The sequence below is a fragment of the Pygoscelis adeliae genome, unplaced genomic scaffold, assembly GCF_000699105.1.
Source record: "Pygoscelis adeliae isolate BGI_AS28 unplaced genomic scaffold, ASM69910v1 Scaffold47, whole genome shotgun sequence".
Classification (NCBI taxonomy): Eukaryota; Metazoa; Chordata; class Aves; order Sphenisciformes; family Spheniscidae; genus Pygoscelis; species Pygoscelis adeliae.
Window position 1 is genome coordinate 2152624 of NW_008825255.1, and position 8850 is coordinate 2161473.

Sequence of the window (8850 nt, forward strand, 5' to 3'; positions counted from 1 at the left end):
GAAAGGGGTTGTATATGTTCTTGGACATCCATCCAGATGAATGTTCTTAGACTTGATATTTCTATTTTTAAAATTCGTCTCTCACTTAATTGCCCAAAAGTTTGTTTGTAAAAATCTTTGGATGAAGGTTCTTTGTTTAACTCTTGAAATGTCACTACAAAGGGATCTAATTCAGTGCTAACGGAAAAATTATAGAAGGAACGTTTGTTTTTCTGAATGCTTGTGCAATATCCTTACCTCGGCCCTGCTGACTTTAGAGATTTGGATCAAGCCTTCTTGGGGCCTGTTTTTTCCCCTCTCAGAAATCAGTGGAATGGCTGCAAACAGAATTTTCAGTGGAAACTTGGTCAGGATTTTATATACAAAAACTAACTAGTCCCTGGAGTAAGCCCTCTGTGCAGTTTTCGTTGGGATACAATAATTTGAGGAGTTGACTGTATAAATTAATGGCAGTGGGATTTCAGTTGCTAACATAGAAATTCTGAGCTCATTGAGGTGGGAATCCACTGACCTTTTTTTGATGTTGCAGTGAAGTAATGGAGTAACCAGTGGCTGCTTCTTGAAAGCATGGGAATTAGTGCTCTGAAAATCTCTCAAGAGTTCTGCTCTGGATCGTGCTTGAAGATCCCTGGTGTCACATGCTCCCTGGATGCTGGGTGTTTAAGTAAGAAGTTGATAAGTGAAGCCGGGTTTCTTCCATAGTGTTCATTGCTGACCAACAGTTACTCTTGCTCTAATTATGTGCAATTTGTAGGCCAGTTAATCTACAGTGCGTTTTGAAAAGTAATTATGAGTTCATATGACTAAATCTGGAAGACTTTCAACAAAGAAATACAGAGTAAAACTATAAAAGAACATTGTAGAAATAAGGGATATGCCTGCACAGCATTTGCTGTGTACTTGAGGTAGTTTTAAACTAGTTTGGTTACTGGTAGTACAAATAATGCAGACCTTGCTTGAGGGCTACGTGCCTAAGGACTTACCCCACTCCAGAGAGGTGGTGGATGCCCCATCCCTGGAAACATTCCAGGTCAGGCTGGATGGGGCTCTGAGCAACCTGATCTAGTTGAAGATGTCTCTGCCCACGGCAGGGGGGTTGGACTAGATGACCTTTAGAGGTCCCTTCCAACCCAAACTATGATTCTGTGATGATTCCTAGCCAGATTGCGGCAACTCTTAATGAGTTCTTTGCTACTATAGCTCTAGTCCTAACAGTACCACAGCTAAAAAAAAGTTAAAACTAGCTTTGATATGTTTAAGCAGTGACTGTAATGTAGGCTAATGGTGTTCTTGCATCACATTTGGTGCTCCAGATTAGGTGATTTAAAATACAACTGCCTTGCAAACTGCTTTTGGGAACTGAATGTTGGTGTATTTATTCTGTCAGTATATAGTCATATTTATTTGCAGCTAAAGAATGTCATGTATGTATGTATTTATTATTTCACTTTCTGAATTACTGAGCAGTTCGAGTATACTTCCATTTCATCATCATTTCCGCAGTTTCCTCTTCATCTGTGAACACCAAAAAAAACCCAAAACACCAAAAAACCCACCCAAGTTAAGTACAAATGTTTAATATCTTCATGGCAAAGATTTAAACCAGTGAAAAGCATCCATGCAAGTTGTAATGAACTTTGAAAAGCAGGAGTGAAAACAGTAGCTACTTAAATACTGTGTCAGTGTTGGATTTCATATAAAGTATGGAGAGCAAAAAGCTCTAGTCAAACTTCCTACTCCTACTAGATTTGTAGTTCTGTTTTTTCAGGAGTTTAAAAATATATGTATTCTGATATCTGTATTGGGAAATGAGTCCTCTGCACTCTGCTTAAGAAAGGTGCATCTCTTAGCAGTGAAGTGGGGGAGTCTTTTTATGAGGGATATGCAACTTCTAGTCTGTGCTAATAGTGACAGTTTGCGCAAACTATGATATGTTTTATTATTTAGGTAAGAACAAACTTTATACTACTGTAACTTACACTACTGGAAAAATCATGCTATATAATCTGCCTTTATTTTGCAATCAAGCATTTGTAAAATAGTCATTAACAGTATTAATGGGAATGGCAGAAAGCTGCTATCTTTTCAATATTTATTCTTGCTATTTTAAAACATAACCATGACAATGATTTTTACATATGAAGTAATAAAAAAGTGATTAATCTGATTTTCTGTAATTACGATAATTTGTATTTTATTAAATTTATCTTGGAATACTGTAAATGTTATGTGAAAATTATAATATTTTGTTCCAATTTTCATTATTGCTGTAATTACTTGCAATCTGAGGGGCATTTACAATACCAAATAGAGGTCACTTTATGAAGGAGAACTTTTTATGAGGCTTCTTAAAGAAATCTGACCCATTCATTGTAGGCAAATATGTGCATCTTAATTATTAACAAAAACACTACTTAGGGTATACATTGTCTCCTAGCTTTTAATTTTTCTTCAAAATTCAGAAAATGGTTAATTTTTCAGAGCAACTTATCTGTCAATCTTATAAACTTTCTGAAACTTTTACATTCCTTTTCCCTGATGGGCTCTGCAGGAATATGTACTGCTTCGCGGCAGTTCTCTAATACTAGCTGTGCCTCTAATTAAGTAGTCTAGTCTGAAGCTGAGACACTCCTACACCATTTGATTATGTTAACAGAAACTCAGCAAAAAAGCACCTTGAACTAGATCCCTTTCTAATACATTAATTGCTGTCATTTATTATGTTGCATTATATTTGGTATCTTCTGTTTCAGTCATATGGTACGCCCAGTCAGGTTTATTCTTTGTTTCTATTAAAATGCACTGGAATGTATTCCTCAGCGTGCTTTTGTGTGTGTGTGTGTTTTATTTGCAATTGGCAGGCAATAATAATACACAACTTCAGTTATTTCTTCAGGATAATGTTGTTGTATTTGACATATTCCTGTGAATGATAATACTTTCAGAGTGATGACTTAGTTATCACTGTAGAAGGTAATTATTTTCCATAGAAATACCTTATATTCCTGTAGAGGTATCTGGAAGATAGGGAATTCATTTGTAAGTATAGGTTTAGTAACAGAAGATCTTCATTTTCCAGTGTATGTCAAGATAGGCTGTAGGAGTGCTGCTTATGGATAGACTATCTTCTTTTGCCTTATGATACAAGTATGTATGCATAATACCTTGTTTTGAAATTCACTTGAGTTACAAATTTTTCTCTGTAGTGTTCTAAATTATTGTACTGGATATATTTTGAAATGTGTGTTAAAATATCTAGTCAAAGAGTTAAGTTGGCATGAAATAAATAATTTCTGCAGTACATTTTCCCTGGTATATTTTAGATATTCATACTTCTCTGAAGTGTTTTTGATCGTGATCTTTTAGAGAAATTTGACCTATTTCTTTTTTCCAGGTAGAAATTAAGTTTACTTTAGAAGACAATCCAACTGTGTTTTGGTCATCTTTTTGCATCTTCTTTAAAGCAGATTAAAAAGGGAAATTGAGAAGAAGCTTGTGAACCTGGACGTGTCGTTGTCAGAGTCCGGGGATGAGACTTGGACCTACACTTTGGGCCGGTACCTTTACTGACAGCTCACCCCAGCTGTGGAAGCACAAGCAGCTTCTGCGAATGCAGGGAGACAGAGAAGTGCAGCCAGGCTAGCTGAAGACGTAGGCTTCCTGCAGTGCCTGGAGGAAGCCTGTGAGGACCCTGTGAGCTCCTGGGGCTGACTGGGCACTGGCTGTTTTTGTGGGGCATAAGGTAGGATGGAAGGTAGGGCTCTTACACCGCTCTCTCCTTTCCGTAAGCAGTCAAACTAGGACATAATTCCTTCTAGACGTCCCCGGCCATTGGTGAGAATAGAGGCAAGAGACTGTTTCCACTACAGCTGTGAGGACACAGCCAAAGTGAAGAAGGGGTTAACTCTATCTTTTCTTTCGCTGCTTGCATATGTATCACTTTTGTCTTCCCTACCTTAAAAAAAAAGGTGAAGGAAGAAGAGAGAGAAATTTTTTTTTTTATTTTAATGTTTTATTGTCTTTATACAGCTACAGTGGCAGGATACGTTTTTAGGTTTCTTTTTTCATTCTGATAAAGTGGCATTTTTCTTGAGAGGTACAGAAGTATCTTCTGGATGTTGTAAACCAAAAAAGCCATGCCCTGGAGCAAGTAATAATTTTTTTAGCACATCAGAATATTTATAACAACTGAGACTGGTTGATTCCTGTATTTGATTATTTATTCTCCTATACTTAATCTGCAGCTGCTGTTTTAAGTGAGTTGCAGGAAACATTTTGCACACTCAAGACCAGTGTGTGCCATCACTGCAGTAGGAATGTCTTGGCACTGTTAGTAAAGACTTATCCTGTCACACCCCTTCTGGGACTGTCGTGTGTCCGTCTCCCCCCCATTCTGCTGCACTACCAAGTGTCTTTTCTGGATCTTTTTGTTACTCATTTTTAATATATGTGGGTTCAGAATAATGTAGTAAATGAATGATGCATGCAGATGTTAAGAAAGATTAGTAACAGTTCAGTGGACCAAACTGAGCCACCTGTCATAATCCAGCATTTTCTCTATTCATGGGAGAAGAGGTAGGAGTAGCAGAATGATCTTCTGTATATGTTTTTAATTTTTTTCCAGAGACAGTTTGGATGTGGAAGTTAATCACTCTTGGCACAGTTAACCAGCTACACTCTTCCTCCAGACTTGCTGTGATAAGTAGCTACTGTAAGCCTAACGGTATATAGTTCAGAGGATGCGAGTTGTCCTGTATTAAATACTAACTTTCCATTATTCATTTTCAGATTTTTATTTGCTCAGAGAGCAATAGGAATTCTGTTTTTTGTCAGCAGTTGCTAATGAAACTACCTTGAGTGCCCAGTGAATTTTAAGTCTTCTGAAGTAGCATTTGACTGACTCTGAATTGTCAGGGCTGTGACCTTGCTCTGCCCTTCTCACTTTACCTCTGCCTGCGCCGGGCCATGCTGTGCCTGCCACAGTGTGTTGCGTGTTCGTCCTAGTCTCTGCTCTGCATACTGTGATAAAGATCTTAACCCTTTCTCTTCATAAACATCCTACCTTCTGCATCATCTTGTTACGCGTTGGTTCATTACACACCATTGCCTTCAGGACTTTTTGAAAGCTTTATCAAGAAGCCAAAGTTGGTCAGGGCCTGACTTGAACAGAAGATACAATTTTTCTTCCCGTCTCAGGGAATGTGACCTGAGCTGCAAAGAATGATTCCGCTCATAAACAGAGGTCAGGTATTGGAGTGGTTTATGAATGTGGGTTATGCAGAAACACAAGAAAAGTTTTCAGGTTCCTTCCACAGGAGCAGCTTATCTGGTTAAAGGTGTGTGTTTTGAGTCACTCAGTCAACATCAAAGCAAAGGTGTAACTGAGGCAGTGCCTAGACATGCTCTGTGGACACCTGCTAAGCCTCTGAAATCCAAATGAACACTTATAGTTAAACAATTCACTGTCAAATGAAATCATTTCCAAAGCTTAGGAAAGGTCATCTATTCTAAGTAAACTTCACAAAGGCCGGATGCTCGTGGGAATTTTTCTTGTGTTCTGTGTTCCTCTTGTCCCCCAGAGGCTGGCTCCTTTCATAAGCACGAGTACTCCTGTAAAAACATCATGCTTTTTATTTTGGAATATTTTGCTGGTTTTAAATCTATGGGAATTGAGAAGAAGATGCAAAAGCGGTGTACTACTCCGACGTTTCAGTGAGCAAGCAACAGCTTTCAAGCCCAGGTTTCACAAATAACTAATAAGTCTATTGCAAGAGGCTAGCACTCGTGGCAGCCAGTGTGACACGGCATCACCCCCTTCAGAGTGCACATAGGTGGCTTGTGTGTGTTGCACAGCGTGTGGAAAGGAATGAGGCAAAGTGAACCCAGGGCAGAGAGAGACGGGACAAAGGAAGTGGGTTGAGAGGCAAAGTGAAGCGTGGGAGAGTATTTGAGTGGTGGTGACAAGGAAGGTGTGATCTCTGCCTGCTCCTGGGGTAAGTTTACACCTTTTGCGGCTCACAGCCTCACCTCAAATTTTCTGTAGGAAATCTGATAGCAGCATGCTGGCGGCTGGCCCCCAAGGCCTAAGAATATGTAGCTTTGACTGCAGAACAGCGGTAAAAGCCTGTGTTGGGCTCAGTGCTGTGCAAACACCCTGTAGCTTTTGCCTCTCTTATTTCAGGTATCTAACCTGAACACAACTCAGGCTTGAAGTTGAGAGTCCCCACGCAAAGGGAAAAGGAGGGAGTGAGTTGGGAGAGATTGAGAATGTGAGCAAGCGTGGCCTAATTCAGAGCATCAAAATAAAATAAAGATATATCTTGTGTTATTGCCTCTCGGAGACAGTTCGGTGATGGGTTGGGAAGACATAGACAGTTGTCGAGTCAGGCTTTCTGGGCTAACACGTAAAACATCTTTACATATCAGCCAAAACTTGTCACCTCTGAATGATAAACATTGCAGAGACTATGGCTGTGGGCTTGAGCAGGCTTGAATGCTGATGTGCTGTAAAGTGATAGCCAAGCTGGTGTGGAACAACAGGACTGGGCTCTGCAGGCTCAGGGGAGCGGGTGGGTAGGCAGGTCTGTCCCAGGTACCCACAGAGGTGGGAGTCCCCTGCTAAAGGGGGCAACAGCATGAACTTTGGTCAGTGTCCCCTCTTGTTGGTTCTGAGTGATTTGGAAAATTTAGAGCTAGAAGCCTTAAAAACACTTCCAGAAAATGGGATGGACTTGCTTCCTGTTTAAGCAGACAGTTGTTGAAATGCTGCAGCAATATAGTCAGAAGTTCAGTCACCATTTATCAGGAACAATAATTACTGTTAAGCCTTAGGATTTAAGAGCTTGATTCTACTCTCATTGAAATGAAGACGACCTTTGTCACTAGCAGTACCAGGCCATGTCTTCCGTGGTTATTTCTCTGGGAACTGTTACAGAGATTGTCTGAATGCAGTAGTATATTTGAATAAAGAATAAATATGAAACCAATCTTTAGATCAGCTATATATTCTAGCTATTGGAGTCCATAGCTAGTCAATCCTTCTGAGGGATCCAAGCTGTAATTTTCAGAGTGTGACAATTTGAGCTCATCAACCAAAGGGCAAGGTGACACTTCCATTTACTTCAGGCTAGATAGGCCAGACACGCAGAAGAGCGTGTTCAGCAACAAGGCTAAGAGTAACTGGCCCAATGTCACAATTAAAACAAACTTTAGCTTTTGATTTTTGCTACGAAGTCTTTTAGCACTTGCAGAGAGCAATAAAACATGACAGTCAGTGAAACAATTGTTCGGTTCTAACAGTACCAATGTTAGATGCCAGTTATTTCCTTGGATGCTTACACTTTTGGGATATTTTTTCATATGTCTATTACTTTGAAAACCAGAGCTCCAGAAGTCTCTGCTATCTGCCACTTTGACTTCTGCCACACAATTAGGAAAGACGGGGTAGCAAGTGCTACCCTACTTAGATTCAGTGAATTGTTAATGCCTTTAAAAAAAAAAAAAATACATCTATAGAAAGTCAAATTTGCATTGGATTTGATTTTTCCTTCTTTGCTGATATTTTCAAATTTGGTTTGTTCCCAACTTTCTGCTATTACTGATTAGAGAGGCACAAAACTCTTCTTCACATGACTCCAGAAGTCCACAGCAAAGTGGGAGTGAAATACTGAGACACAAGACATAGGACTGTCCATCCCAGCTTGTGGCCTGCTAGCAGTAGGGAACTCTGCCACAGAGCACATCTTAATTTTTCTATGGCAGAGCAGGAAGGATTAAAGCATTAACCATGTTATGCCAAACTTCTCCTGCAAGGAATCGAGGTCTTTGAGTATAATATTGATATGCCAGTTGATTCATAAAACTCAGGTAAGGGCTGAACATCTTCTATTTGTATGGGAGGAAAAGCAAGACTCTTTAACAGGGTGCTATTGTTTTTGAGCATTTTAATTGCTACTTCCTTCTCAGGACTACAGATTGTGAATTCTTTACATTTTAATGGTTTAGAAGTTAACAAATTCGGTTAACTTTTTGATTAATCCTCTTGAAAAGAATAACAAAAAAAATCAACCACACACTAATACTTTTGGATTGAAAAAAAAAAAATCCCTGATGCTTGTTACCACTGAAATCCATACTTGTAAGATTGGCTTACTTTCAGAGAATCCTTAAATAGAAGGAGCGTGTACCTTGTTTCAGCAGCATCCCTGTCAGCTATGTGTATGACTGTCACACTTGAAAGCTGGCTCTTCCCATCCCTCAGCACAGCACACTCTTCTGGACTGCTTGCCGCTTTGCTCATGAGGACAGGAAACCATGGGTTGCTTTTCAAGAGACCGGAGTTAAGATAAGCATTGCGGTGCCTGAAATAGCCTCAGCATTCAAGTGAGGCCAAGTCCTGCCTCCCAGGAAACCGTGGGCAGTGTTGAAAAATTCTAGACAACAGATTATCCCAGTAGGCAAAATTTATTTAAGTACCTATCTGTGTAGCTAGCTAGCTAGCTATCCACACCAGCCAAAGCACTTAATGATAAGCTTGTTCATCATAGCTCCAAACTCATCAAATCCCTGAGCTCAGTGTAACAATCCTTTCGTCTTCCTCATCAACTGAAGAGCCTGTCCCCAGAAGTAATCTCCCAGGTGTTACACCAACTCTGGAACAAGATTTGGGGAAGACTAGAGCAGAATTCATCAAGTGGATTCCCCCCATCTCCCCCTACCTTGCAACAGTGAAGGACTGGACTGAGCTCTTAGCACAGGCAGCAGTTCAGTGTTTGTTCTTGTTTGGATCCAAGTTGTGACAGTTCAGAAAAGCCAGATGTGAGGACCCCCTACCTCAACACATTCTCTCTT